Below are 10,115 nucleotides of genomic sequence, written 5' to 3'. Positions count from 1 at the left end.
ATCTATTTCTATTTGGGCAAATGAGCTCACCATGCATTCTGTTAAACTCTATTGGCATTTGGGTCCAGCACATCTAATTTGACTTAACCAGCATTTACATCGTTCTTGTCCGTCTAGATTTTGAAATTACAATTTTTAAGCTCGAGCCTGGACATTAACACCCCTTCTCACACTCAACCCATACATATCCTTGTTAAAAATCCAATTTAAGCCAAACACGTCCTACGTGGAAGAAGGACCACCTTGAAAATGAACAAACGGCCAACAATGAGATTCACCGTACAACTTTTGCCCACCTCGTGATTGAATAAGCTTTATTTCATTATAAAAGATTTTCATTGGGTACAAGCGGGTCTTCGTTACCCGTCGACATCATAAAAGAAAACAAGTCAAAAACGGCACGTTTGGGTGTCCACATATCTCAATGTAGAGAGGACGTGTAACCGTTATATCACGGTCGAGATAAGGACGAGTACGTAGCAGGTAACATCTTAACTAACTGCATACGTGGCACGCTTGAATATGTTGGATTTTAGGTAAGTGTTGATAGGTTGTACCCATTGCATATATGGTCCTTAATCCCAACCATCCAGATAGTGGGTCCTTCAGTAAATGGGTAGTTAAAAAGGATGTCATTCATTGAGTTATCCTGACCATTTGTTGGATGGACCTTATCATGTAAGAAATAGAATCATGACTGTTTTTTTTTTACAACCGTCCATCTGTAGTCGATGATAGTATGGTTGGGATGATTATGTAAGTCTTAATGTTTGGTTCTTTACCCAAACCATGAGATGGAAGGTTTGGATTGATTCCCAAGTATTCCTAAATGTAGAGTTGATAGGTGCATGGGCATGATCTATTATACTCCATCAGAGCATCATATAATTCTTTCGGGAGTTTTTAATGGAGAAATTGACCACTGTAGACGCAACTTTTCACCCTGTTTCTTTTTTGGGGCCGTTTGGCCGGCTGGATTGGAAGGGACTGGATGGTATTGGAAGTTAAATCCCGGGATTGGTTGGGCGTGCCAAACAAAGTCGGTGATCTGATCCCAATCTCATGGATCTTAAGACAATCCACTGACAACACCATCATTACCTTTAAATCCCATCCAATTCACCCTAATCCATTCAAATTTGCCTAGGACGTGTTTGGTTCGAGGGATTGGAAGGGATGGGAAGGTTTAATCCCGAGTTTGGTTGGGCGTGCCAAACAGACTGGATGTAGCAATCCCATGGATCTCAAGATAATCCACTGACAACACCATCATTACCTAGAAATCCATGCCATCCACCCTAATACCATTAGCGCCCATTTGGCTACCTGCATTAGGTGGGATTAAGCTGGATGGATTGAAAAAGTAGCATTAAATGCATGTGTAAGGTATTGTCTCTGGATTGGGTGTATCTCATGCTTTTTAATGACATGTTTGAAAGATATGGGACTAACTTCTATCCAGCGGGATTGGAGCCAAATCCTGTTTGGGAAAGATAGGATTGCAAAAATCAGGCCGGTCAATTATTAAACTGGCCACAATACTAGCATGTTGAATCACCCTGTCAACAGCTTTGACTGAAAAATACCATTGTTTTTCTACAGTGTGGCCTGCCTAGGAGGTGGTTCACAAGGGTGATTTTTGCACCACGTGATCTTCTTGGTGGGGCCTACCTTTTGCATGGCTCTGGTGTCTCACAAAGTAAATTTTATACACATATTAGTGAAAAGTTATGAGTTATCATGTTTCAAATCTTGTGTGGCCCCACGTATGTCTCAATGGTTGACATTCAATCATCAGTCGTGTGGCCCATATGAGAAAAGGATTTTCGTAGTTTCTGGTTCAATGTCATAACATACCGTGGAAAAACTGATGAACGTGGTGGATTTCCCATAAATATCACTATGGTCCCCAGCTAGGTATCCTTCGCACATAGATCCTACGAAACGCGTTGGTCCAGAACCCACATGAAATCGGATTGCTACCCACTTTACATCGTACTGACTTACTCAGTATCCACCTTTCGTACTGAGTACACTCAGTTGGGCCCACCGTTAGTATATTGTCTTATCCACTCCATCCATCCTTTTTTTCATATCATTTTAATGGTTGAGACAAAAAAAGAGGTATATATAAATCTCAAGTGGACCATATCATAGGGAATAATGATTTCCACCGTTGAAACATTTCTATGGCCTACATGTATGTTTTTTTCATCAAACCTGTTGATAATATAACAAAGACATTGATTAACTGAAAACACAAATATCAGATTGATACAAAACTTCTGTGGTCCCCAAGAAATTATCAATGGTAGATGTTCAATTCACATTGTTTTCGGTGGTGTGGTCGATTTGAGCTTTTTTTAATTTTTCAGTTTTAGGGTAACAATAAAAACTTATCTTCTAAAATGTATGGACGGAGTAGATGTAATCACAATATCCACAAGGGGCCCATGGTCAAGCGTCATACCCAAATGGTTTCATTCATGTGGACGTTACTCAAACAGACAGCAATGGAAGCAGTTTTTCCAGTGGTGAAGTCGAAGTGGGTTACAGCAAACTCACCCACGGGATTGCCAAATCCTACCTTTGACAGACGGTATTGGCGGGAGACCCGAAGTTCATTATCCCGGGTTGAAATATTGTCTCCAAACATGACTGAATGGTGGATATGGCAAGCCGCTGAATGTAATCCCAGCTACTCCCACTTAATGCAGGTGGCCAAACGGGCTCTTAAATCCCTTCCAATCCACTAGGCCAAACGGGCCCTTGGAGACTTATATTCTACGTTAGACATACGGACGAACATTTGAGGACCAAAATACCCGGACGCGGATTCGTACTACCCCCGCCCGTCCCTAGCTCGGAACGGGCAGTTCTGTGGGTGGGCCCACCGTGATGTATCTGTACATCCAAACTGTCTATCCCTCTTCTCATATTATTTTAAGGCAACAAAACAAAAATGAGGCAGATCCAACGATCAAGCGGACCACACCAAATAATAAGCTTGGTTGCATTAAAATGCACGAAGCATTAAATGCCAGTTGCATTAAATGTAAGAGTCATCAATGGTGTGGTCCATTTGATCGTTGGATCTGCCTCATTTTTGTTTTGATGCCTTAAAATAATTTGAGAAAAGGGATAGATGGTTTGGATGTACATATACAGCACAGTGGGCCCGCCCACATAACAGCCCGTTCCGAGCTAGGGACGTGCGAGGTAGTACGCAATCCGCGTCCCCCGCACATCCCCTAGCTCGGAACACGGGCAGTTCTGTGGGCGGGCCCACTGTGATGTATCTGTACATCCAAACCGTCTATCCCTTTTCTCAGATTATTTTAAGACATCAAAACAAAAATGCGGCAGATCCAACGATCATGCGGACCACACCAAGTAATAAGCTTGGTTGCATTAAAATGCATAAGGCATTAAATGTCAGTTGCATTAAATGCAAGAGTCATCTATGGTGTGGTCCATTTGATCGTTACATTTCCCTCATTTTTTTTATGCCTTAAAATAATCTGAGAAAAGAAATAAACGGTTTGGATGTACAGATACATCACGGTGGGCTTGCCCACAGAACTGCCCGTTTCGAGCTAGGAACGGGCAGGGGTAGTACACAATCCGCGCCCAGAATACCCTACCTTTCTTTCAGAAGCGGATTGGCTGGTGTGCGAAGAGCAGCGCTGACGCTCGGAGGCGGGAAATGGATTGGCTAGTCCCATGCCACCGGCCAATGGCTGGTGGTTGGAGCTCTGTGGGTCCCACCATGATATATGTGTTTTATCCATCCCGTCCATCTATTTTTCTAGATCATTTTATTTTATGAGAGAAAAAATAAGCTATATCCAAATCTTAAGTGGACCACATTACAGGAAACGGTGTTGAATGAGTTTACACCATTAAAAACTTTTCGGGGCGCATAAAAGTTTTGGATTAAGCTGATCTTTGTTTGGCATAAAAGTTTTGGATGAAGTTGATCTTTGTTTTTTCCCTTCATCTGGGTCTGTATGACTTAATCAACATGATATCAAATAAACAGTACAGTGGATCTTAGGAGTATTTTAATGGTAGATATCCAATCACTATTGTTTTCGTATGGTGTGATCCACCTAAAGTTTATATTTTTATCATTTTTTGGATCAAGCCTAAAATGATCCGTAAAAATGAATGAATGGAATGGATGAAGCAAATACATCATGATGGGGCCCACAGAGCACCGACCACCAGCCATGGGGCTCATGGCAGGGGGAGTAGCCAATCCATTCCCCGGACGCGGATTATATACTTACAGGTTGAGTAGCGAGTCGGCTATTGAAGTGACATCACCAAGTTTTGTGGGCCCCACTATAATGTATGTGTTATATCCACACCATTCATTCATTTTTAGATATCATTTTAGGGTATGAACTAAAAAATAAGGCAAATAAAAACCTGTAGTAGACCCCACCAAAGAAAATAGTGGGGAGAGTGATTCCCACTGTTGAAACTATCCTAAGCCCATCATAATGTTTATTTGAAATCCAACTAGTTCAAAAGTTAAAAATAGACACGATATAAGGGGAAACACAAATATCAGCATGATCTAAAACTTTGTGGCCTTTAGGGCCTGTTTGGCCAGTTGCATTGGAAAGGATTATGTGGGATGAATTCAAAAAACATAATTATTACCCATGGCAGGGATTGTTCCCCGTTACCACGGGTTAAGCTTAATTCCCTGCTTTCTTTGTAATACGGTGGTACATTGGAAGGATATACCCACCATCATTTGACACCATTGAGAATAACACACGTGTGTTATATCTAAACTATTCATTTGTTTTGTAACCTCATTTTATGGCATGGGCCTAAAAATGAGGCAGATCCAAAACTCATGTGGCCCCAAAGAAGTTTTCAACGGTAAGTATTCAATCCTTGTTGCTTTCTATGGTGGGGTCCACTTGAGCTTTAGATCTACCTATTTTTAGGCCCATGCTCTAAAATGATCTCGAAAAATGGGTGGACAATGTGGATATAGCCCACACATCATGGTGGGACCTACACAACTTGCTAACATTGAGTGAAATTGGCACGGGACCAATGCGATTCCATCTAATATACTTCCCTTTTCCATTCTTCCCAAACATGGAGTGAAATTGGCACAGGAACAGACGCAATTCCATCCCACCTAAGCCCATCTAATCCAGCCGGCCAAGAAGGCCCTTAGGGTCAGTTTGGGCAATGGGATTAGAAGGGATTAGGTGGGATGGGCTTCAAAAAACATAATTATTACCCATGGCAGGGACTGTTCCTTGTTGCCATGGGATAAGATTAATGCCTGGCTTTGTTGATAATACAGTGGTACATTGAATGGATATACCCACCATCATTTGAAATTACCGAGAATAACACACATTTGTTATATATAAACTATTCATTTGTTTTGTAACCTCGTTTTATGGCATCGGCCTAAAAATGAGGTAGATCCAAAACTTATGTGGCCCCAAAGAAGTTTTCAATGGTAACTAATCAATCCCCATTGCTTTCTATAGTGGGGTCCACTTGAGCATTAGATTTACTTGATTTTTTGGCCCATGCTCTAAATTAATCTCGATAAATGGGTGAATGGTGTGGATATAGCCCACACATCATGATGAGACATACAACAACTTGCTAACATTGAGTGAAATTGACACGGACCCAATGTAATTCTATTTAATGTAATTGCAAGCTTTTCCATTCTTCCCAAACATGGAGCGGAATTGGCACCGAACCAGATGAATCCGATCCCACCTAATCCCTTCTAATGCCACCGCCCAAACAAACCCTTAGGGGCGTGCATGGGCAGTGGGATTAGAAGGGATTAGGTGGGATGGGATTCACCGGGTCCTGTGCCAATTCCGCTCCATGTTTGGAAAGAGTGGAAAAGCGTGGAATTAGATTAGATGGAATTGCATTGGGTGCGTGCCAATTTCACTCAATGTTAGCAAGTTGTGTAGGTCCCACCATGATGTCTAGGCTATATCCACACCGTCAACCCATTTTTCGAGATTATTTTAGAGCATGGCCAAAAAATCAGGTAAATCTAAAACTAAGTGGACCCCACTATAGAAAGCAACGGGGATTAAATACTTACCGTTGAAAGCTTCTTTGGAGCCACATAAGTTTTGGATCTATCTCAGGCCCATGCCATAAAATGATGTTACAAAACAAATGAATGGTTTATATATAAACATATGTGTTATTCTAAGTAATTTCAAATGATGGTGAGTATATCTATTCAATGTACCACCGTATTACCAACAAAGCATGGCATTAATCTTATCCCATAGCAACAGGGGACAATCCCTGCCATGGGTAATAATTATGTTTTTTGAATCCCATCCCACCTAATCCCTTCTAATCCCACCGCCTAAACATGCCCTAGAAGTTTTTAATGGTGGGCGTCACTGTCTCACTGTTTTCTGTGCTGGGTCCACTGGAGATTTGGATTTAACTCATTCTTTAGATATTGCCTTAAAATAATCTCTCCAAATGGATGAAAGGTGTGGATAAAAAACATACATCATGGTGGGGCCTATGAGCATCAGCGCTCGTCTTCACACACCAGTCAATTCGCTTCTGAAAGGAAGGCAGGGGTATTTTGGTCCTCAAATGTTTGCCCGTACGAGCAACGTCTAAGTTGGTAAGGTAAGAGCCTGTTCGTTAACACTGAATTTTTACACTTAACACGGAATTGGGAATATGTTTTGTGTTTAGTGGTGTTTGTTAATGCGTCATTAACATGGAAGAAGGAAAGCGCTAAGTGGTTTTTCACCGAATTCTTTTTGCGATAGGAGTGGCTTAATGGTGACTGCGGAGTGCGCTCAGTGAATTTTTCATTAAACAAAAATTTTTGCTTCCAAAATTACCCCTTTTCAAGCTGCCATGGCAATTTCTTCTCTTTAAATTATTTGTGCAATACAAAATCAACTTTTAACCTGTGAAACCTTTTTATGCCCCACCATGATGTATGTGTTTCATCCATTCCATCCATCCATTTTTAAAGATCATTTTAGGGCTTGATACCAAAAATGAGAGGAATATAAATCTCAGGTGGGCCATACCACGGGAAAACAATAATGATTGGACATCCACCATTAAAATTCTCCTAAGGCCCAATGTACTATTTATTTGACATCCAATCTGTTGATTAGGTCACATAGGCCTAGATGAATGGAAAAAACAAAGATTAGCTTGATCCAAAGCTTTTATGGCCCCCAAAAAGTTTTTAATAGTCGACATTCATTCAACACTGTTTTCCTTTAACGTGGTCCACTTGAGATTGAGATATACCTCATTTTTGGTCTCATACCATAAAATGATCTATAAACATAGATGGACAGCATGGATGAAACACACATCCTGGTGGGGCCCACATAGCACCCACCATCAACCATTGGCCGGTGGCAGGGGAGTAGCCAATCTGTTTCCGCAGACGCAAATTGGATGCTGACAGGTGAGTAGCGAGACTCGCCACCGAAGTTATGTCACTAAGTTATGTGGGCCCTATCATGATGTATGTTTTGTATCCACGCCATCCATCCATTTGGAAATATAATTTTAGGTAAAGATCCAAAGAATGAGTCAAATCCAAACCTCCAGTAGACCTCACCATAGAAAACAGTGGGGAGAATGACACCCACCATTAAAAACTTAAATAGGCTACAAAAGTTTTTTATCAAGCTGATATTTGTTTTTTCTCTTCTTTCATGTCCGTGTTAACTTGTGAATAGGTTAGATTTGGCTTTCAAATAAAAATCACGGTGAGCCTTAAGATGGTTTTAATGGTAGGCATCAATTTCGCCACGGTTTTTTTGGGGAGGGTGGGCCCATAGAACTTGATGACGTCACTTCGGTAGCAAATCTCGTTGTTCAACCTGTAACTACTTGTAAGTAGCTAATCCATGTCCAAGTAGGATGCGGATTGGTTGGTTTACCTCACACCAGCTATATAGCTGTTGTATTGAGTCAACAAGTTTTGTAGCTCCCATCATGAGGTATGTGTTATATCCAAACGATCCATCCATTTGGCGAGCTCGTATTAAAGCTTGAGACGAAAAATACGCTACAAAAAGCAGCGGGGGATTGAACGTCTACCATCGAAACCCTTTTTGGGGTCACAAAAGTTTTAGATCAATATGATATATTTATTTATTTTTCCTCTTCATGTAGGTATTTGTGACCTTATGAACATATTGGATGGAAAATTAGAGTTGGGCATCGGACCGAGTCGAATCGGATTGGGCCCAACTCGACCAGATCCGAGTTCTGCATGGCCTGACCCAAACTCGGTCAGAACCGGGACCAAGTCCTGGTCCTCTAACCCAATCCGATCCTAACCCATGTGGCCCTGGACCGATCCGAGTCCGACTCAGTCAGGAAAACTGAGTCAGATCAGATTGGCCCAGGTTCGAATCCGATCCAAGAAAAAAAAAAGAGGAGAGAGAGAGAGAGAGAGAGAGAGAGAGAGAGAGAGAGAGAGAGAGAGAGAGAGAGATTTTGTACCTTGATATGGCATCGCTTCTTCTTGTTGAATCTGAGGAAGAGAGAGAGCCATTGCAGCTCTTCTTTTCTTCTTCTTCTTCTTCCCCTTGGATAATCTGCAAAGGTATACAGAAACAGTTAGTGAAAAGAAATTCAAAAAAGGAACCCAAAGAAAAACATATAGGTATATCTATCTAATGTTTGGTAAGATCAACCAAGCACTGACCTGCAGTTGCTCTAATGAGAGATGTAACACTGTTCCCAGGAAATTCTTTACACCCCGGAGATGACTGGCAAAAAAGGATAAGAAGAAAAATAGAACCAATTAGTTACAGAATACCACTTCATTGAAATTATCTTTAGGAAAGAATTTAAATCACAGTTTGATGCATTATTCACAGAGAAGTATATCACGTGAGCTGCACATCATTATTCAACCAGCAACTGCTAATCCCGACTATTTATTCAGTGGGATCCAAAATCACAACAATCAGACATCCTAGCAATTGATAGGTGGCTAGAAAAACAACAGTTCAAATGAAAATTGGCAATTGCCCATATATAACAGAAAATTGAAACAGTTGCAATCATCTAATCTTCGACTTTTGGAAATCCAAAGTGGCGACCACCATGTGAAATATCTTGATCATCACATGTCTAGACATGTGCAGTGAAGATGGCACCACAAGATAAAATTTCTCTTATTTATAACCATTTCCATAATCAATCAAATCAGTCGATGGCCACAATATGAACTTCTTGCAAAACTTAACAAACCCAAAATCTAGGAGAGATCGAATGTTGCTTCTTACACAAAATAGCGATAGTATTTTGAAATCTTCATCTAATAACTCACCAAAAAAATATCAAAAAGACAATAAATAAATAAAAAGAAAATAAAGTAAAACATTCTTTGTAAAAAAAATGCCACAAATTTTCCTACAAGCATTCAGTCTCCATGTTTAAACTCAAATTGACTTAATAACACCAAGATGATCATGCAAAAAATATAACTATAAGGTATCACTTTTACTCACATGTACACTACAGATCTATTTGGTATTCCTACAAGCATGTGTAGCTCAGAATTGATAAACATACTCACATGTACACTACAGATCTGTTTGGAAAATCTGAGCCATCCATTTGATGGGTGCCACCAAGTATTGCCCCAGCATTTATGCTTGTTCTTCCATTTATGCTTGTTCTAGCATTGTTATCAATTCCCAACATCTTGGCCTTTTGGTCCCTTGCCCTGCCAAATTGCATTGTTATTAACAAATAGATGAAGGATCAAACGGGATTCATGATGAAAGAGAAATACCTTTAACTTGTGTTTGGTTGCACTATCGTAGTGAATTGCAATTTGATGTAGAGTGGGTCACGGACAGTTCAATAGGTACTGTTTTAAAGATGTTGATGCAAAACTGAAATAGTGGGGCATAGCCAGATACCGGAACTAATTAATGATCATAGCCATCTTATTTCATTCGTTAAATTTAGACTATTGGACAATTTCTTCATCTGTAAGCATCCATTTAATAGGAAGCTATAGGGTGGTGCTAAATTTGAAATGCTCCATCCACAACCAGCCCCAAGATTTGGACAAT

The 10,115-nt window shown here is 40.5% G+C and overlaps 1 long non-coding RNA gene across 1 annotated transcript; it reads right to left on the bottom strand.

Annotated features, from left to right (window-relative positions):
* Positions 1–8,249: 8,249 nt before the first annotated feature.
* On the bottom strand, positions 8,250–9,893 carry LOC131227360 (uncharacterized). Its single transcript, XR_009162224.1, has 4 exons — positions 9,830–9,893; positions 9,611–9,760; positions 8,732–8,795; positions 8,250–8,621 (listed from the first exon to the last, which is right to left on the bottom strand). It is a non-coding gene; the product is annotated as an uncharacterized LOC131227360 (long non-coding RNA).
* Between the last annotated feature and the right edge of the window lie 222 nt (positions 9,894–10,115).

The sequence above is a fragment of the Magnolia sinica genome, chromosome 15 (genome assembly GCF_029962835.1).
Source record: "Magnolia sinica isolate HGM2019 chromosome 15, MsV1, whole genome shotgun sequence".
Lineage (NCBI taxonomy): Eukaryota > Viridiplantae > Streptophyta > Magnoliopsida > Magnoliales > Magnoliaceae > Magnolia > Magnolia sinica.
The sequence above is the reverse complement of the archived record's forward strand: the minus strand, read 5'-3'. Positions and strand labels throughout refer to the sequence as shown.